This window comes from Grampus griseus (assembly GCF_964374135.1).
Source record: "Grampus griseus genome assembly, chromosome: 12".
Classification (NCBI taxonomy): Eukaryota; Metazoa; Chordata; class Mammalia; order Artiodactyla; family Delphinidae; genus Grampus; species Grampus griseus.
Window position 1 is genome coordinate 79,110,985 of NC_139006.1, and position 23,248 is coordinate 79,134,232.

Consider the following 23,248-nt stretch of genomic DNA (forward strand, 5'->3'; position numbering starts at 1 on the left):
GAATTTGTTGAATTTTACTAGCCAGTTACCATTGACTTTAAGAAAAACAGGAGCTCACACGTGGAACAGCAAGTATTTTGTTTCTACTCCCACATACCTTGGAATCTCTTCTGTAAAAGAAAACAATTGATACCTGCTATTTCTAATATGGCTATTATTATGAAAGAATACAATATTGGACATGAATAAAACTATATATGGGCTGGGGAAATACTATATAAATTTAGACTTTACTGTTTTAAAAAATTCAAGGAATGGATATTGTGAATAATTTATAAATTTCACAGAAAAAATGCTGTGTGTTTAGCTCTATAATGTGTACATTTATATAAGTATGATTATATTATATAAATTTTTTCATGAATATATATATTATGTATACAATATACTAACTTTCATAAATTTGATGGCAGATATATCAAATTTCCCATAATACCTGAAGTCATATTTGCCTTCATGTAGAAGAAAAGAGCTTTGTGTATACTCAGGAAGTTGTAAAGAAAAGGAGATATGTTTTCAAGATAAACAGATACAAGCAGGGAAAGAATGAAAGAAGAATGTATTTAGAGAGTAAACTATATCTAGGGTAATTTGTCTTTTTCTGTTGTTTCTATCATATATTTTTCTAGTTATTTTAGGAAAAGTAATCATAAGTATTAATTAAACTATATTCATCTTTTCTTTGGGTATTTATTTTACAAACTTTTTTCTTCTCACAGTCCATGTTCCTTATTTCTCCTATTTCATACCTGGTACTGGGCTCACTTTTTCCCTTTCTCTGCCTTTTAAAATGTAATTTATTGTATCTTGAGGACAAAATTGTTTCTGTAGCAGTATACCTCCAGTTTCATAATGAAAATCAATTTGAAAAAATAACACACTATCTTAAAATTTCCTCTACAGCTTTTAAAAGAATATTTATACTAATATTTTCATGATATTAAAAGGTTTTGTTATTAAGACACTTTTCAGAAATGCAATATAAAATATTTAATCACTCTATAGTATTTTGTCAACTGCTGAAAAAACAATCTAATGCATAGGGGTTTGGAAAAAGTAATCATATTGAACTTTATTTACATACTGATGTAACCTACTGTACTAGTTTGCTAGGGCTGCCAAAACAAAATACCACAGACTGTATGGCTGAAGCAACAGAAGTGTATTTTCTAACAGTTCTGGAGGCTAGAAGTCCAAGTTCAAGTTGACTGCAGATTTGGGTTCGTCTGAGGCCTCTTTCCTTGACTTGCAGATGGCTGTCTTCTCACTGTGTCCTCACACGTTCTGTGTATTGTCTGTGTCTAATCTGTTCTTCTTATGAGGACACCAGTCATACTGGTTTAGGGCTCAACCATATGACCTCATTTTACCTTATTTACCTCTTTAAAAGCCCTGTCTCCCAAATATAGTCAGTCTAAGGTACAGGGTGTTAGGACTGCAATATATGAAATTTTTTTTTGGGGGGGTGCACACAGTTCAGCTTGCTCTACATTCATAAATACAAACAGGTATAAACCAGACTTTAGTTAATAAGATTTTAAATATAAATTTTTAAAATTCTGTGTATTATCAGTGAGTAAAAAACATTATCTTAATGCTAATAATCATCTCTTGAGGATGGCAATTGTGTTTCTCCCCAAATTTGTCACTGACTTCTTTCATATTTTTTGACATATATGAAGTTTTCAATAAATGATGGTTTGAGTGTATGGCTGATTGGTAGAATATGTAAATGAATAAATGAATGAATCACCCTCTGAGGTGAAAAATGAAAAGTGCAGAAATTGTACTAATTTTACAGTGCTATTACAGTCAATGTACTAATGTCTATATTAATAAATGTACCAGTAAATGGTAGGAATATTTTAATCTTTCTACCAATAAAAACCTGGTTCAAATTTACTTCCTTCAAGAATCTGTCAGTCCTGCTCTGACTATTCTATTCTCACTGCACTAAGTTAGCACTTGTGAACTGAGCTTAAAACACGTTTGCTCACATCTGCTGGCATGCTATGTAAAGAAAATACTGAAATCTAGGTGTGGATATGTTTTATCTGTGCAAATTAATTTGTATGATCATCAAGGCCGCAGGCTACACTTTTAATTTCCCCCATATAACACCTAAATAGATTTTCTATACACATTAGTAATCCAATAAATTTCCTGCTAACTAATGCATCATCCATTCCTGAGCCCCCTGTTGATATTTTTTGTCTTTTGCTGCCTGCAAGTTGAAGTGTACATTTCAATTAGAGCTCCACTTACTGCAAAGACAGATTTGTCACAGAAACCAGAGTGAGCAATTTGTCATGTTGTTTTCATGAAGCCATAAAATAGTATTTCAGACTCAAAGTGATATCTGGGGATTACTATGCCACATCCTGAAATTTGTAAAATGAAATATATGTATGCATAACGGATGAAGTGCATTTCAGAAATGAAAATGATTGCCATACACAAAGTTTGTAAATCAATTTGTGAAGCACTTCAGGATGAAAGGAACTATACAATAAATATAGGCTGTGGAAGGATGCATATTTGTTGTGTAAATACAGTCTTCTCTGCCTTATAATTTTTTAACCCCTTAACAGTCTCCAAGACAAATTGTAAAATCTTCTTTCTTTGATATAATTTGAACACATTTTTTTGATAGAAAATGATTCTTGACATGGCCCTAATTTCCTGACTTTTACTTCTGTTTTCACCTCACATAACCATGATTTGGCTTAACTACATATCTTGTCTTCAGAGTTTCTTCTTATCAAATACTGGTTCTTATTTACAGACTTTTAATTTAAACCCCCATGGTTTGACCTTACCTTGAAAAGTAGGGTTTGTTTGTTTGTTTTGCCAAGCCACAAGGCTTATGGGATTTTAGTTCCCTGACCAGGGTTAAAACGCGGGTCCTTGGCAGTGAGAGTGCAGTGTCCTAACCACTGGACCACCAGGGAATGCCCAACAAGTAGTTTTTATTTTCCCTGTTTCACACATGAAGAAATTAAATATATATATATAATATATAATATTTATACACATATATGTATATATAATATATACATATGTACATACATAGGTATATATAAAAACCTAAAAATTAAAGTAACTTATGTTTAGAATTTTCTGTTTATATTTAAAAGTACAAAACTTAATGAGCAATGATTTCTCCAAAAATTGTCTGTGAAATGTATTTGTAAAGAAGAAATGAGCGATATAAGGTATAGTGTTTCAAATAGCACAAATATGTATTTATTTATAAAAGGCTTACTCAGTAAAATGTTCTGTTAGAGTGTTTAGAGATTACTAACAAAATATGTCCAAGGTAGTGTGGGGTACAATTATGATATCCTGGCAAATATACCCATTTATATTTTGCCAATGATAATGACCAAATATTCATAAAAGTAAAAATGAAAATGCATCAAACATGCATATACACACTGATTTGATAACCCATTTTTAATTTTTTGCTGTAATTTTCTCTGAATCATTTATAAATCAAAAGGATATTCATCATAAAATATCTGAGCATGAACCACCAGAAAATAACAACAGATTGCCAAACAACACTTAACAATTTAAAAATAATTCCCAAACATTATTCGGTGCCCAGTGAATATTCGAATGTCCTCAGTTATTCACAAAATAATACCTTTTCTTTTTTTAACCTTTTTTTATTCCCAACCAGGCTAGAATCAAAGAACACAGTTTACACTTGATTATCTTTAGCTTTACACAAAATTCAATACATATTTATGTTAAAAACTCTCAGCAAAGTAGTAATAGAAGGAAACTTCCTCAATCTCATAAAGTGTATCTATAAAATAGCTACACCTGACATCATATTTATTATAAGAAACTAAATATTTTCCACCTAAGATCTAATAAGACAGAGATGTCCTCTCTTACCATTCCTATGCAACATTGTAATGGAAAACCCAGCTGGTACAATAAATCATAAATAAAGAAGTGGGATACAAATTGGAAAGGAATCAATAAAGCTGTCCTTATTTGAAAATGATGTGATTGTCCATATAGAAAATGCCAAAGAATTTACAAACAGCACACTCCTGGAACACATAAAATGAGCTTAACTAAGTCATGGGATAAAAGGTCAATGTAGGACATTCAATTTTGTTCATATACACTATTAATAAACAATTAGAATTTGAAAGTTAAATGAATACAACAGCACCAAAAAAATGAAAGAAGTTGTTTATAAATCCGCCTCCTAAAGTAAAGGAAATAAAAGCAAAAATAAACAAATGGGACCTAATTAAGCTTAAAAGCTTTTGCACAGCAAAGGAAATCATTGACAAAACAAAAAGACAACCTACTAACTGGGAGAAAATATTTGCAAATGATATGACTGATAAGGGATGAATATTCAATATATATAAACAGCTCATACAACTCAACATCAAAAAATAAATATTAACTTCTATATACATTGCAAGACCGCAAATCAATATTATAATTTTTGCATTGAACAGTAATATGTATTTTAAATAAATTAGAGGAAAAATAGTATTTTATATTTATCTACACATTTGTCATTTCCGATATTTATTTGCTTTTGGAAATCTGAGTATCTTTTGGTATTATTTTCCTTCAGCATGAAGAACCTTCCTTGGCATATTTTTTAATGTTAAGTCTGGTGTTGGCAAATTGACCTAGCTTCTCTTATCTGGAAGTGTACTTATTATATTTTCATTGTGATGGATATTCACTCTGGGTATATGGAAATATAATTACAAATTGACAATTTTGGGGTTTGGTTTTGGGTTTTTGGTTTTGGTTTTTTCACTTTAAATATTGTACCAGTATATTCTGGATTCCAGGGTTTCTGATGAGTAATCCCTGGCCTAAGACTTTCTTTTCTCCCAGTATTTAGTGGATTGTTTTGTTTCTGGCTGCCTTCAGAGTTTTCTTGTTAGTTTTGGTCTTCAGCCGTTTGGCTATGATGTGCTTACGTGTGATTTTATCTGTGGTTATTACGTTTGGATTTCATCGAGCTTCTGTTACTTGTAAATTTATATATGTCATATAATTTTGATATTATTATATACACCTAATGCAATGTTCATGTTTTTAACTTTTAAAAAATTTCTCTCCTTTCTATTGATCTCTCTTTAAATTTAATATATTTTTCTTCTCTTAACTAAATTAAGTTACTAAGCCCATCTAACACTTTTTATTTTTTAAATTTTAGGTGCTGTTTATTTCCAGTTTAATTTGTTCTTTTCATACTTTCTTTTTCTGTGATGAGGTCTTTTTTTTTTTTATGTTTAAAGTTATTGTCTTGTGTTTCCAACATCTAGATTATCTCAGAATTAGTCATGTTAATTTCTATTTTTCTTCTTCTTGAATATTGTTCAAATATCCTAGTTCTTTGTACATCAGATAATTTTGGATTTCTTCTTGGATATTGTGAACATTATTTTGTGAGTACTCTGGGTTCTGTTGTATTCTTCTAAAGAGTGTATATGCTTTATTTTAGCAAACAATTAGCTTGGTTTTGTTCAAACTAGAAACTTTCATACCTTCAGTGGTTACAGCACAGATCTTCATTTAGTTGGCTTCCTGATGTCCAAGGTATATATGGTTCAGGGGTCATCTCAAGACTTGGTCAAAGTTTATACACCAGATATGGGGCTGCCCTTTCTCTGTATTTTTCCTTTCTGGAATTGCCCCCCACTGTTCTGTGACCCATGTGCTTTGGATTCCTTTCCTTAGACTTTCCAGTGAGAAAGACCTTCCTACCAGTGATTTACTTTCCCTCACTGTGAATGCAGGTGCTCTATAGAGAAAGCCACCAAAATGAGAAACTTAAACTATCTCGGGCAGTTTTTGCAAGTTTCAAATCACTTTCAAATCTCCCTGTTTTTAATTAACTCACCAAGGTTTTCCAATTTAAAGAAAGTATATGTTCTGTTTTCCATAGTTATTTTCTGTCTCTTGGTGGGTCAGGTTGTTAGAAGATTATTCCTTCCTATCCAAATTGCCACTCAAACAATAATGTCTCAAATCACATGGCTATCAAAGAACTCTTAATCATCACTTTGTAGTAACAGTTTTCAAACTCCAGTGTTTTTTTAAAACCATTAACAATATGATTATTGCCAAGAAAAAAGGATTTTCAATAAGCTCATCAGCTTTGGGAAAAACCTAGGGAGAGAACAATGAACAAGATAATATCTCCTATGTATTGTGTATTTAACAACCAATATGTCTATCTTACACTTGGAAACTCAGAACTTTTCCCTGAAATTTACCATCGTGTAAAATATATGTCTTCTGTAGCCAGTTATTGAAGTTAGTTAAAACAATCAATTAATGATTTTAATTAATTTTGAATGGTAGCTCATATCAAGATTACTTTCTACAAACTATTTAGCCTTAACTTTCATTCTAGTTCAGAAATGCCTGGAAATAAGAAAGAATTTTTACATATTGAAATACTACCAGATGCACTGACTTTCAACATGTACTCAGCACACATAAGATGACTGCCCACCAAGTATAAGACAGTATGCTCATCATCAGGGTTATGGTGATGAATGAGGCTGACAAGATTTCTCTCCTCTTAATATATGCAGTATACTCCAGGATACAGATTATTATAAAATACACACTAATTCAATTATTATATTGCTGTGGAAAATAATGCAAAATTCTCCATGTGTTCATGTGTCAAAAGTTTAGAGCTCTGACCAAGTAAGAAGGAAGTAGTCATGAAATATCAGCAGTGAAGACACCCCTATAGTAAAACTGGATGTTAGCTGGCAAGGATAGATAAAGTTGTCTTTGAGGACATGGGAAGCCAGTAAGGGATCAGGTAAAATGGGGGAAGCAGAAATCATAATGACTCTGAGAGGTCATGGTACCAATTCAGATTTTCCCTTAATAAAATTGAAAATTCATCTATAGATTTTAGGCCTGTTTAAATGTGCATTTTCATAAGATCTTACTTGTTGAAGAATGTATTGGAAAGAGGAAGGATAGATACAGGAAAAAAAACTGTTGCTATTTCAGGAGAAACTAGGGTGTTTCTACTAAAGGTAAAGGAATATGGACAGTTTCATGAGATACTTGTAAAGTGAAATTTATAGTATTTTGGCAGTCATTAGTTATTTGGGGGGAGGGGAAAAAAAGACACCAAGATGGATTCCTTTGTACAACTAGATTTGACAACTTTGAATGTTGATGCTCCTTACTAAAATAAGTTATGCTGCAGTAAGACCATGTCCGGGTTCAACATGTACCCTTTGAATTTAAGGTGTCTGCCTATCACTTGTGAGATTTGAGTCATCAAGGTATATATGTTGGGAGAATGGAGGCCTAGTACCATCAGGGTATGGATAAATGATTATTAAACTCATGAGTGTTTATGAGGGAAAGAGAATTCTAGGGAAGGAATTGAAAATGACTGACCAAAGACTTGTAATTGAAGTAAAGAAAAGAGTTTTTTGAGAGAGATTAGTTGATCACAAGCGTCAAATTCTATTGAGAGTCTACTAAACTAAAGTCTGTAAAGTGTCACGTCCATTAAAAAATAAGGGGTCTTGTGCTCAAAGACATAATTTTAAGTTCAGAATTCATCCCGGGTCTTGTGGAAAGGCTGACTGTGTTTACTGTTTGCTTTCTTCTCTTTTATAACTAATCACTATTATTGACACCACAGTATGTTTCTAGGTTAGGGATAAATCAAACAAGTGACAAGTATCATCAAAATTATTTTATTATCTCAAACATTTTTCTCATTAATCAAGACTCTAAACCACTGTAACAACCATTCCCTAAATCGCAGCCTAACAGCAACAAAACTAGAAAGGCAAAAAATGAAGACTGGAGATCTTGAATCCTAGTTCCCACTTTTATTCTTACCAAATATGCATATGATTATTTTAAAGACAAAATTAATGTGATAATGCAAAGAGGAAGAGGTATGTGAGATGACTATGAATATCTAAATAGAGCCATTACTTCTATCTCAAGTGATTATGGAAGTATCAAGAACAAGGTAGAATTTAAAATAGCTCATGAAAAATTAGTAAGAATTCTATAATTAAAAATGGAAGTGAGGAAAATCCCCACCAAGAAAGGAACCAAAAACCAGGACTGCAATGCAAAATGGAGGAAAATATGAATTTTGGTACAGTAAATATTCCATTTTGAGTGTAACCTGTTTCAGAAGAAGTATGAGAAAGCAATAAAGAATATGGTTATGCCTGAGTATGGGAGACCGTGCGTGCTCGGCTCAAATGAGGTGGCTATTGTACCAAGTTGTGATTGGTCTGGAAAACACATATTTCAGGTGCCCAGTGAGGGAACGAGACATCCACAAGAATTTGTATGGAGCTGTGAGAGAAATTTACAAAGGGGTGGGTTGAGTCCCATAGAAACAATCACTAAACATTCCAGACTCAAACATCAGTGCAGGTGGAAAAGCTAGAGAGTATAGGCAAGTCTGAACACATGGGGCCACCTGGTAAACAAACTGGGACAGCAATTTAGAGTCTGCAGAGCTTTTGTGAAATTTGCCTTAACTGTGACAGAAATGCATAGGGCAGTGAATGGGGACCACCATATCTGAGTAAGCAGCTGTGTGTGACTACCAAGACGGGTCAAGAATTACCACTTCTTCCTCACTTCTACCTTGCAAATTGCAGGTGTGCTTCTCCCATTGGCAAGCCACAGGGGAATAAGATTTCAGAAAACAGATATACCAATCTTCTACAGGAGTGCTAGTGCCAAGTTGACAAAAATCAGGAAGCATTAGCATGTGTGTTGTTTGCAGTCCTCACTCAAACCCTTCATGTTATGAATGAGACACTTGGAAGTTATATACAGAAAAGTGAAATGAATAAGCAGAGCTTTAGGGCAGGTAATATGGCAACACATTTTCACCCTTATTTGCAATGTGGAGAACAGAGAATAAGAAACAATTTTCACTTTTAAAAAATGCAAAAAGTGAAATGGGGGTAAAATAAGGAAACTGGAACAGAGTATTCAAAGGCCACTACTAGGAAGCATTGGAAATGTATATTGCGCATACTTTTTATTTTTCACACACAGTTTCTTATCGGATGTTTTATTTTGTGTAAGGTTTATAAGAATATATATATATATATATACACACACATATATATATATACAGTAATCTGAACCACTATGACAGTATTTCTGAGTGTATTTGGGACATAACATGGTGCACAGTCATCAGTACAGTTTAACAAATATTTACAGCTCAGTTTTTCCAGGCTAATGGAAAAATTGAACTCTCCAGCACTCTTCAGAGTCTGTGGTAACCATGGGAATTATTTTAGTCAACATCATGTAAACAAAAATGTGCTCCTTACATGCTGAAACTTGAAGGACCAGAGTGCCTTTTACCATATTTTCTGCCCACAGCTGCGGTGATGCAGGAAATCTGTCATATTGATTAGCAGAGTCCCTCTGTTAACCCACATAGGACATAGAATGTAAGCAAGAGAGAAACTTCTATTTTGCTGTTTACCGAGATTGAGCAGTTGTTTGAGTCTACAGTAAAAGTTAGCCCATCCTAACTAATACAGTGATGTTCAAAGAACGGCCGTTGGAACAAGGTCACCATAATTTTAAGTCCTTTCTCTATACATTTTCATGTGTGTGACTATAGGAAATTATGTATATTCTCTGAGTCTCAGTTTTCTAAGAATTGTTCTTATGATAATACACATAATATAACCTAATATACACAAAACACTTAGTATAGAAGACATTCAATAAAATGTATCTATTATTAGTAGAAATTGGTCTACAGTATAGCATTAGACTCATTCATTCCTTAAAATTGACTGGTGTGTGGAAGCAAAAGATCATGTAAGGCGTGTAAACATATATTGCACTTCTATGAACAGTGATATATCTTTAGAAATCTGAAATGGGTCTAAGAAAAAAAGAAAAAAGTCTGTTGTTTCCCTGAAAATTTGGTTTTCCAAAAACAAAGATTAGCATTCCCGTTATTCATATTCACTTTTCAAGTAAATCATGGAAATTAAGTGCACCAAAGTAAAATAACTGTTTTCTCTACTAGAGTTGCTATCAGTGTACAGGGCGAGCGACACTTCATGAATAACGCATTGAATCATTAGCATATCAAAGCCGTCTTCCTTTTGCTGTATTTCACCAAATGTCTGAGGTCTTTGATTTGAACTAAATGACATCTGGGCCTGCTGTTACTTCACAAAGGATTAGCTAATGTGGAGAACCTAATCTCTTACCATTTGGGACATTTTGTATTCATTCAAATACTTAGAAAACAAGTCCATAAGTGAATGTTATGCAAGAAATGCTGCAGCTCCAATCTGCTTCTTTCATCCTTAAAACAGTGAGTTTTATTATGACCCACTTTAGATGAGGGATTTTTTTGTCACAAACAATTTCATGGTTAGATACATATTTTATTCAAAATTATATGGAATTAAGAAGGAAACACACATTCCATATAGAAAATTCTGCCAGAAAATAACACTGGGACACATCAGCCTAACTCACTAATGCCCAGGGATGTATTCGTTTTTTCATTCAGGCAGCATACTGCATCCCAAGAATGGCTAGGAATATGCAGATGACTAGGACATGGGACCACCCTTAGTTATTTCATATTCTCTTAGAAATGCCGTCAAGTAAATAAATTATTATAACTTAATATTGCATATGTTCAGTTGAGCCAGATATTGTATGACATGAGTTCTCAGACCAAAGTGGCAGCTTGAGTTGTCTAAAGAAGCTTGTAAGCTTCTTTAGACAAGACTTGTAAGCTGGATCTTACGTTCAGGCAGAGAAAAAAGAAATGGGAGAGAGTGAGAGAGAGAGAGAAACAGAGAGAGAAAGAGAAAATCATATCTGTGGCCAAAGGAGCAGCAAATAAAATGTAAACACATATAAAGAAGAAAACATAAAATATGCTGAAAACTGAAAAATATTTATTTTAATTGAGAAGTTAGGTCCATTTGTTTGACTGAGATTTGAGAAGATAAAAATTCTAGTTTGAAGACCAGGCAAAAACTTATCTTGGATGCCATGCCAAGAATGAACTTTTTGTGTGCGGGCTGAGGAGGGTGGTAATGAGGTAACAGTAAAATGTTCAAAGTGTTAAAAGTTAGGTTAGATAGGATTTTTAGAAAAAATCATCTTGTATGAAAGCTAGCAAGATTATATGTGCCATTATGGAATAGCCAATCATTTCTAATGTATCTATAGAAAAAAGCACCAATATTTAAAAACTTCTAATCAATAAATACAAGCATTACTATCTTAAATAATTAACTTTTATCATGTACGTATGAATAAGTGTTCATAACAAAGAACTTGGAATTGGTATATCAAAAATTTAACCTTGAGTATTTTCAATGATAAGAATTTTTTAAAGAACTTTCCACATTCCTAGAATCTGAAAGGAAAAACATGAGACAAAATGAGTAAATGACTGTTAATGCTTGAACTCAGGTTGAAATTAAATGAAAGTATAATATGAAAAACTAGTAGAGCATAAATACTGGAGCATAAAATTTTGGATAAAATTTTTAATGAACAAAACTCCATTAGGATCATTAAGAGTTGAAAACATATAACGTTTATATCACTATGCACGTATTTACTTGAATATATATACATTTTTAAAAATTATAAAAAATATAAGAGAAATGTTCTATATCTTAGAATTGTGTTAACATGGATGTGAAAGACAAATCCATTAAGTTATATAATTTAGATTTGAATATTTTGTTTTGTATAAGTCATGTATAAACATGAAAAATATCCATAAAGAAAAAAATAAATGCAGTGAAACACAGAAAATAAAACAAGAACACTGGAATAACTATGTACAAGTAAAAAAGTCTCATCTATTAATTCTGAAACACTCAAACTTTGTAATCATTGTCTTTTTTTCGTTATTTACTTACATATGTATCAAATAAATCATGTCTAAATATTTTTTTAGTATATAAAAACTGTTACAAAATGTAATAAGAATACTAGAAGTAAAAGAGTAAAAGCAGATTAGCAATTAATCTACTTGCCCAAAGAAAGAACCAGGAAAAGAATATAATTAAACAGAGATTGAGTATTTCATATTTGATGGATAAAACTCTGCACCTTGTACATTATATAGAATACAGTTGAATGAAAGAATAAATTAACAAAAGAAAGAGGTTAGAGGAAAAATAGTTTAAAAAATCATGTGACTGAGATTGTACTATGAGAGGGATGAGGGAAAGAATGGTATAGCCCAAGGCTGAAAGTAGAAGAGTAGACAACAACACTTCTGCACTGATAGTGTAGTTAGGAATTATACAAGATCTCACAAAGCCAGTGCAGGGTCAGGGGCAGTGGTAGAAGAAGGAGGGAGGGAGGATTGGAGAGGGGGGGGCACTTTATTCAGCAATAAGAGGGCTTCATATAGGTATTTTGACAAGCAGAATATATGATGCTATTAAAACTAAACGAGACTAATTTAATGCAGGTGATTACCACAGCCAATTAAAAGTGGAAATTAAAGAAGGATTATTAGGTATTTTAGGACCATTAGCAATAAGATAAGAAAGTGACATAAACGATCTCCATTTGTTCACATCCTGCACAGCCTATATATGAGATAGGTTATAACCTGGCAGATTAAAGGTCTTTTATTTTCAATTTATGTGAGAGAATGTGTAGACGATGATCTGTCTCAAAGCGTATAATTCATTGTAGAATAATAAAAATGAGCATCATTATAATAAGTTGCAGTGTACAGGTCCTACAGAGCCCAGATGCACACTGACAGCTTCTCCCTTCAGCACACACTATGAGTCTTGCAGTGTAGTGGAATTTAACGATTGTAGCAAATATAGTAGGTAAGTTTCCAGTTTCCAATTTCTCAGTTGGACAACTCTGGGAGGCACGATGTAACTTTCTCAGAAGTCTTGTGAAGTTGAACTTCTTTTGCTTAGGACGTTTTCTATTGGTTGTTCCTTGTTTCAGTCTCCTTACTCCCTCATTCCTGTTTCCTGTGATCTACTCCTAAATAAAATTCCTGTTCATGATCCTCTTTAAGATTTTTTGGGGGGAACCCATATTAAGACATAAACATTATTTACTTTTACATGTAGATGACACAAGGTTCAGGTAGGCTAAGTGATTTACCCAAGTTTGCCCAGTTCAATAGTGCCAAAGCCAATATACTCTTAACTAACAGCCTCATCACAACTCTAGATGACAAGGGATGAATCAGATGCAAAAATGGACGCCTCTCTTTCTATTTGTCTGCTCACAGTGAGGAATGACTAGTGCCAACATTTTTGTGTCTATTCGAAGGTCTAGGCTACCATAGACAGGAGCATATGCCCTGTGGGCAGAGGAGGGGATTGTTTGTAGATGCTCATCTCCAATGGGGTCTCAACAGAAAAAGTTATCAGAACAAATATTTGAACCCAGATATATTTGACAATAATCTATGTTCTCAACCAATAAGCATACTCATTTGCCTTACTGGAAAGACTATGATTTAATCTGTTCTATAAACTCTGTAAACTCCCACATACTCAACTCTGTAGCCTCTCCTCAATGAACTGCTATCAAAAAGAGAGTTAAATACAATATTTTGCAAAATTGAGATGAAAGACAACCATATTGGAAAATATATTTATTATTAAACATTCAAGAACCTCAAAAAGTTTTACACAGATCATAGTGCATCTGTTGCTGTCAGGTGATATAAATGCCATTTCACTTTGACCTCAGTGAGCATGACTTATTTCTGAGTATGTATCTTAGATGTTTCCTAAGACGGTTTCTATAGCAGTTACCATCATGTAAATAAACATTAACAAAATGACATGTTGTAGAATTTATTTCAATACTAAGGCCATATAAGAGAGCCTTTAATCACTTTATGAAATACTGTGCAAGAGAAAACTTCTGAAACCAACAGTTTCTGTTCATTTAATTACAGTTCTGTTAATTTAATCACCTCAGTAGGGGATGTGTTACTTGGTGGGTGATATTTTCTTCACACCATGAGATGCACATTCACAGCGCTTGTCTCTATTAACTTAATTAAGAAATTACAATTAGAAATAGAGAAGGTGAATGAGATTATGTTTAATGAATGAGCGACATCTGCCTAATTCCATTGTGCCCTGATTTTTTCTTTATATAGGAAAAGACAAATCTAGTGTGTTCTTTCAAATGAGAAAATTTATATGTTTATTCTTCAAAGCAGCCATTCAGAAATACATCCCTGAAGGCAAATTTGCAATAATATCAAGATATTAGTCAAACTCTACCCTAAAATGTTCATGCTAAACAATTGCATCAAAGCAGAACAAGGAAAAGTACTTATTTTGATTTTTATGACAACTTTTGGAATAAAAGTAATTTATTTGAGAGTACAGGGGAATTAACTCATACACTTAAAGAGCAAATCATTTTTAATATAGAGGTCAAATGCAAGTTATTTAACAGGACAGATATTGCCTACCCCAGCCTGAGCCCTCCACATTCCTTCAGAATCATTCACGTTGTACAGTGCATTAAATTATGTCATAGAGAATTGTTTCTTTAAAATTCCCCTTGTTTCACCTTCTTAAACCCTCCTGCCAATGCCTGAAGATCACTGCTCTTATGGGGTCCATAGTTTTCTGTTTCCAGACTATAATTGGACTCATGCAGTTTGTAGCCTTTCCAGAAATAAGCCAGACTGGTTTATTTTACTTAGCAAAGGATATTTAAGATTCATTTATATCTTTTTGCAACTTGATAGCTGATTATTTATTGCTCAATAATAATTCATTGTAAAATAAAAATAACTCCCAGAACAATGAAAATACATTGTACAAATGTACTAGTTTGTTGAGCACTTCTCTTGTTGAAAAACTTCTTGGTTACTTGCTGGTTTTGTTGATTATGAAAAAAATCTGTGACTGTTACGTGCCGATATTTGTGTGGACATAAATTTAAAAATCAGCTGGGTAAATACCTTGAAGTACAATTGCTAGACCATAGGATAAAGATTATTTTCACCTTTGTAAGAAACTGCCAAATTGTCTGCCAACGTTTCTGTACCATTTTGCATTTCCACTAACAATGAATGAGATTTCTCTTGGTCTGCATTCTCAACAGCATTTGATATTGTCAGGTATTAGGATATCAACCACTCCAATAGTTGTGTAGTGGTATCTCATTGTTGTTTTATTTTGAAATTGTCTCATGGCAAATAATATTGCATATCTTTTACTACACTTGTCATCTATATTTGGTCCACTTTTAATTTTTTAAAATTTCTTCTTATGAAAATTTCTTATTTTTAATTTTTAAAAATTTCTTATTTAAAAGATTTTTGTATGTTTTCGCTGTATGCTCTTATTCAGATATGTATTTTGTAAATTTATTTTCTCAATCTGTGGCTTGCCTTTAATAGTGTTATTTACTGAGCAGAAGTTTTTAGTTTTAATAAACTTAAAAGTATCAATTCATTTTTCATGACTGGTTCATTTGTTGTTGTATCATCAAACCCAGAATTATACAGATTTTGTCCTGTATTTTCTTCTAGAAGCTTTATTATTTTGCATTTTACAATTAGGTTTTTGATCCATTTTGAATTCTTTTCTGTGAAAGTGTGTCTAGATTTTTTTTTCCACATATAAACATACAATTTTTCTACCACCATTTGTTGAAAAGAATATCCAATATCATCAAATTGCCTTTGATCTTTGGTCAATACTAAGTTGCCGATATTTATATGGGGCTCTTTCTGGGCCTCTATTGTGTTCCACTGAAATATGTGTCTATTCTTTCTCCAATAAAATCCTGTATTGATCACAGTAGTTTTAAAGTAAGTCTTGAAATCAGGCAATGTAAGTCTCCCAACTTTGTTCTTTTTCTTCAGTATTGTGTTGGCTAGTCTAGATCTTTTGACTTTTCTTATAAACTGTAGAATCAGTTTGTCAACATCTACAAAATATCTTTCTGGAATTTTAATTGGTGTTACATTAATCTATAGATCAAGTTGAAATGAGTTGACTTCTTGACAATGTTGAATCTTAATCCATAAACATGGAAGTTCTCTCCATTTATTTAGATAATTTTAAGTTTTTTATCAGAATTTCATCTTTTTCCATATATGTATATATATATATATAGTTTGAATATATCTTGTATATCTATACCTAAATATTTCATTTTTCTTGGTGCTATTGAAAATGGTATTTTTTTTAACATTTCAAATTCCATTTGTTCATTGTTTGCATTTAGGAAATTAATTGATATTTTATATTAAACTTGTTTTGTGTGACCTTGCTATTAGTTCCAGCAGTTTTTTTGTAAATTTTTTGGAATTTTTCTCTATAGACAATCACGTCACCTTTGAATTTTTTGTAAAAGTTTCATGTCTTTCTTTTAATCTTTCCTTTTCTTGTCTTCTTGCACCAGATAGGACTTTCAGTATGATGCTGAATAAAACTGGTGAGAAGGGCATCCTTTTATTTTTCTCTGTCTTAAGGGAACAGCATTTATTGATACTATCATATGCTCCTTCTACTTTAGCCTGTTAATGTGGTGGATTACGTTGGTCAAATTCTAAGTGTCGAACCAGCCTCACGTTCCTGGAATAAGTCCCATTCAGTAATAGTATAAAATTTGTTTTATACAGTGTTGGATTTCATGTGTATATTACACCTTTGGATATTATCCCACAAATATTCAATGTACTGGGGTTTTTTTTCTTTGCATTTCAGTTTGGGAGTTTGTATTGCCCTCTCGTCAAGCTCACTGACTTTTTTCATTAGCCGTGTGCAGTACTGGTAAGCTCATCAAAGGCATTTTTAATGCTGTTGCAGATTTTTTGATCTCTAACATTTCTTTTTTTCTTCTTTACACATCTGTGCTTACAGTACTCATTTGCCATTGCATGCAGTCAACATGCATTAGAATCCTTAACATATTGACCACATTTATTTTAAAGTCCCTGTCTGATAATTCTAACATCTATGCTGTGTCTTAGTCTTGTTCTGATGCTAGCTTTGTCTATTTAGACTCTTTTTTTCTTGCCTTTTACCATGCTTTCTAATTTCTGGTTGAAAGGTAGACACGTTGTATCAGGTAATAGAAAATTACTTCGACTCACTGGTAGTTTGAGGTTTTATATTAATCTGGCTAAGTGTATGGTTTTACTAAAATTTTGCCATAGCTGAAGTTGCCATAGGCTTTAAATTTTTTTGGTGTCCTTGGTTTTATCTCCCTTCTTAACTTTGAGCTTTATTCCTCCTCACACACAGGCTGTGCCTTTCAGCAGTTATCATATTGGAGTTCTGTAAATGAGATGTTAAATTGTGGGGGAGGGGTATGATCTATAAACTTATGATTAAATTCTCAGCCTTGTAATGGTTCTGTGTTTCTGGGCTGCTACCTTCCTTCCTAAGTTTTCCTCCAGTCACATAGCTCCCCACTTTGAACCCCCTCAGATGAAATAGGAAGGCTGGACTGTGCTGGAGTTGAGGATACATTTCCCACAGCTGGAATAAGGCTTTGGTCCTTTCCTTGGAAAGAAGAACTTTCGTTATGGAGAAAGCTCTGGGTATATTCCACAATATCACTCTTCTCTTCCCCGCCCCTCCAGAGACATAGGGGATTTTCTCTTTATACAAGCCATCCAATCTGTGGTATTTTGTTATAGCAGCCTGAATGGGCTAAGGCAACTCCCGTGAGTCCCTTTTGGAGAGGCTGTCAGCCAGTGAGAAGTTGTGTCTACCTGCTAGTTGTGTCTACCTGAAAATTCACATTTTCACATTTTCACTTAAAGGAAACTACCAAACAACTTTCACGTCACTGCCATGGTCGTTTGTCAATTGCAACTCTTGCTTGGACTTGGGCACAAGTGCTCAGGAAAAATCAGTGAATGTATTCAGGAATCAAATGACTTATGAATTTATAATAAAGCATAGTAAATGTTTTATTGACATTTGTAAGTTTTACGATACACTTCCTTTATATTAGTAAAACTTATAATGAAATCATGTGTAGACAGGTACATACTCTTCTCATCAAAGAGCCGGTGGCTAACCATTTATTTGCATCCTACTAATCCTATCCCTGTACTATACATGCACTCTATTTAACAGTGTCTTTATTCATATGAGATCAAACCAGAGTAAGGTGAAGGGGACTAAGACATACAAACCACCAGTTATAAAATAAATAAGTCATGGGGATATAATGCACAGTGCAGGGAAAATAGTCGATAATATTGAACTAAGTTTGTATGGTGCATAATATATAAAAATATCAAATCACTGTTGTACACCTGAAAATAATATAATATTGTAAGTCAACTATACATCAATAAAAAAGAATAGTGAAATAGCATGCCTCTTATTTCTAAACAAATAAGCAATTATCATTTTTATAAATATAAACTCTCTGAAGAAAGACTTTAAAGTAAATTCGGTGGACATGGATTCCATTCAGTTTATTTCTCAGAAAACTTGTCTGTATGTTCATGTTCTCTCTCTGTCTCTCCCTCCTTTTCTCCCTCACACACATGATACAGAGTTGGTATAATACATTCAGAGTGACCTATTCTAACAGCAGAGATGCAAAATGCACTTGTAACTTTCTTGGGAGTAGAGATTAAATGATTTCCCAGAAGTTTAATTTTCAGAAACATTTATACATGTTCAAATATAGTGATTAGAACTCTAAACTTAACCTATAACTTCTTAATAAATAAATACATGGAGATAGTGATAACTAAACAATATAATTTATATTAGGACAGATGTCATTTAATTATTAAATATTCTTTAAGACCCAATAGGTTTTGCTGAAAAGTGAAACTTCTATTAAATACATAACTAATCTTCTCAAAATTCAACTTTAGATTTTTTAGAATTTAGAAATTCTTTCTTTCATTCCCCTAACAGCAATCTCAGGCCAACCTGGTAGACACAACTCCCCACCAGCTGACAGCCTCTCCAAAAGGGACTCACGGGAGTTGCCTTAGCCCCTTCAGGCTGCTATAACAAAATACCACAGATTGGATGGCTTGTATAAAACAGACATTTATTTCTCACAGTTCTGGAGGTTGGAACAGTTCTGAAATCAGGGTGCCATCATGGTTGAGCATTGACCATAGCAAGACTGAAACTTATTTTCAGCTCAATCAGTTTGGGACTTGTATACGGTTTGTGTGTCTTAGGCCTGGGGGTTAGGGGGAGGGTATGGTGAACTCAATACTTCTGTTTGGTCTTATTTGGTTGGCCTTATTTTGCTCATTTTGGAGTCATGTTGATAGCAGCCTTAACTTCATGCTGTAAAAACAAATTAAGTAAATTGGGTTCTAGCCTCTCTTGGTCAGACTGAGAGTAGCTGATGGAATGATATGATACACTCATGTGAAAATTCAAGTTCATTCAAGAATCTGTCAGGTTAAGGAATGAATTTTGGTGAGGTGCAGTCTGCCATGGGCCTTGAATGCCATTGCATCTTCTTTTTGGGACTGCCAAGAATGAGGCCCAGACTACTGCTCACCAACCCTTCCTCAGAGTTTTACTGGCAATATACAAAGAGCAGGCTGTAAAACCAATGCACTGCCCAAGCCAATCACTCCTTATGTGTAAGGCAAACCCACCTGTGCTTCTCTGCCAGCGCTCATGGGACTTGGGGGGTGGGGAAGCATGAGGAATTAACTCAAGATGAAACATGATACTTGCTGCTTCATAATTAATAAAATTCTTTGTTTCTGACCCAGAAGTATTTAGTCCTCTGCCAATATCCACAAATGACTAACATGCTGATCCAGACTACAACAAGCAGGAGCCTTAAATACTTTGCTTTCTAAAAGTTTGCATTCTAATAAGAGACATAAGACTATTTCAGATAGTCACAAGAGCTTTATGCATAATAACACAGAATAAGGTCATAGAATATAATTGGGAGGGCACTTAAGACACTGTATCAGAGAAGAATCCTCTCTGAGTAAATGATACTTGAACTGAGATTTAATGTTGAGAAAAAGCCCTTCGAGCCACATTCTGGGGGAACATCATTTAGAGGACGAGGAACAGTATGGATAAAGGCTTAAGGCAGAAACAAGTTAACATGTTTGCAGAACAGAAAGAAGGGTCACATACATGATCAAGGTGAACAAATACGGAAGTGATGTTATCTAATTTGTATTTTCAAAAGAGTACCTTACCTCCTCTGCAGAAGACAAATTACTCTGGTTGAGGAGGAGGCTATTTTAAAAGACTTGGTTAAAAGAACCTTCTCTGTTCTATGGTAGTTACAGTTCAAACGAAGAGAAATGTTTGGAATAGGATGCATTTTGGTGGTAGAGTTGAGAGCATTTGTCAATGAATTTAATGTGGCATGAGACAGAGATATTAATAATTAGCCTGGAATTATTAGCCTAAGTACCTTGTTGGATATTTATAATTTACAAAAGGGCAAGACTAGAATAGCAACAAATATGGAGGACTGGGATTAAAAGGGTTTTGTTTTTCATTTGTTTAGGGCCGTGTTAGAATAAATATATCAAGTGACCATTTAGATATATGAGTTTGATATATTGATATTAATCTCTTTCTTTTCCCATAACCACTGTGACATTCTTTCCAGATCTTGTAATATATACTTCTTGTACTCTTTATACCATGGGAAGAATTATTAAGTATTTTATTCTGGTAAATGTTGAGAGCTAAATTTTTTAAAGTATTGCATAGCTGCAGAATTGATCAAGAGGGTAACACTGAAAATGCATCAATAGTCCATTTAAGAATTAATACTGTGGTAGGCAGTGAAACACATCTCAGAAAGCATGCTGACTGATCAGCTCTGTTTTCTATCCATTCTATTGCTTGCCTCACTCACTTTTTCCTTGACTGCCCAAGATACTCCAACTTATGTTCCCATTTTATGCTGCATAGCTTCACCACCTTTGACACTGCATACCAGCCCACAATCTCACCCTCATCTACTTAGCTGTTCTTAAAACATCTATGAATGTATTTTCCAATCAAAAATAGTGCTAAATTTCACAGGAATTCCAAAGCAAATTTTTAAATCACTAGCATCTTCATCTCAATTTTACAGTTAAGAGTAGATAGCAGATAAATCACATTTATTTTGTATGAAGGTAGTAAGAAAAGGGAAAAGGAACCAACCATTGTAGAGTACTGTTTTCCCAGAGTGTGGAGGAACTTTTCACATTGTTGCTTTCCTTTCATCCAAGAATCCTGTACAATATGTATTGTTAGCTTTATTTCACTGATGGAGAGAAGGTTGCACAGCCCAACAGTGGCTGATGATTTGCACTTTTTGTTTTGCTTTGTTCAAAGCTTCTGCTCTTTTCACTAAAACAGTGTGTCTGCTGATTTGTATGGATGGTGCACAAAAGTTTCATTGTGCAGTGTACAGATGGAGACAAAAATTAATCACAACAATGGAAGCCTGCCCTTGCTTTTAAATGGCGTTTTGCCCTACATAATTTTGGCCTCTTGGGTTTTCCTGCTTTCACATAATCACAGATCACATTATAAATGAGTAAGACTAATGGTTTAACAAAGCATATTACTTGGCCTCCATGATTTCAAAATATGGAGATTGAATTGGTGTCAAGTCCTTTCCCTCATCTAGGCATCTACAATTCTTTGGAATTCATAGGGAAGCAAAAGACATTCTTTGCCATCACAATACAGTTCAGATATATGCTGAATAGACATATTCAGCTGTTCAATGCATTTCATGAGTTATTCTTTCAGTGAAGAAATCATTCAGGCTCTGCGCCACCATCACTTATAACCTTTAATCCTATAAATGACACATCACCAGTTTTTTTCTTCCTCTGTAAAGTCATTGTTTTATCTAGCACTGTTCTTCCCTGTTTTTTGCATCATTATTTGAATCCCATAAGTCATGGGTGACAACATTTTTGCCACCAACACTAATGATTAAGAACACATACTAATTGTGTTCATGCTCATCATTAGGAAACCTTTATATTATGTAATTTAGCAGCATACGCTCTATGCCCCTGAACCAACCAAAAAGTCTCTTAAATGTCTTAATGGATACAGTTTTATTAGATTGACAAATGCTTACATACGTTGCTATGCTTCAGATATTATGGTAATTTGTTGCATTACAGGTATTTTCTCTGGAATAACATCTGTGATTGAAAGTGATTAATATTTCTCCTTTTAGAATTGTGTAAATGGGTTATATTGTGAACATGAATAAAAATAATTAAAGCATTATGTTGCATTAGAGTAGCAGATAATTGTTTGGATGCTTATATCTTGTTTGGCATATTAAATGCTAGAGGTACTGTGGGTCCATTAAATATAAATAAAAGAGCTGACTTCAGCTAACGACTCACTTTTGAGCATGGCTCTTTGACAGTTTTTATTGGTAATCGAAAAAAATGGCAAAGCAATTTTATGACTGTGCTTGGAGAAAAGAGCCCAGCCCATAACATGAAATCAGCCAGCAAAGCATTTTCGCTATGATTACTCCAAACCCCAAAGCAATAGGACAATGCATTTTTAACAGTTTCCGTGTTATTTATTTATTTTTAAACTTCCTTGGAAAACATCACAGTCCACAGAAAACAAGATGCTTGTAGCACATCCGTAATCAATCATTTGAACAATTAAAAAAAAAAAAAGGAACTGTCAAGGCTACATTTAATCTAAGTACTTTTAAAACACATCCAACATCAGGATGTTTATATATCACAGAGGGAAGGTGAAAGAAAGAGAGAGAGAGGGAGCAAACAGGAAAACTGAGCTGTGCTGTTGTTGTTGTTTCCCGAACATAGTAGAAATTGTATGTTTATAGAGGTTACTATGTTGGAAAAAAATAAAATATTTGGGAATAAGAAGAAAAAAATTGGGAAAACTATATATTTATTTTGCATGCAACTGACAGTTTTGTTTACATTAATTTAATATTTGGGCTGTGCCTTGTGAACTTATGTTTTACACTTAAAGGGAGAAGTTTTTCTCTCTCAGCACTTAGCATAGTATTTTACAAAAATCTAAGTGCTCTAAAAGTTGACTTACGCCAATCCTTGTTTCAATATAAATTCCCTATGATATTTTAGAGTATGAGTAAATGAATTTATTCAATCCGCAATTATAGAATGTTCACTAATATAATTTTTCTTCTCCACCTTACTCGCCACACTTCATTTTCCCCTAATACCCTTTCCACAAGTATTTTCTTC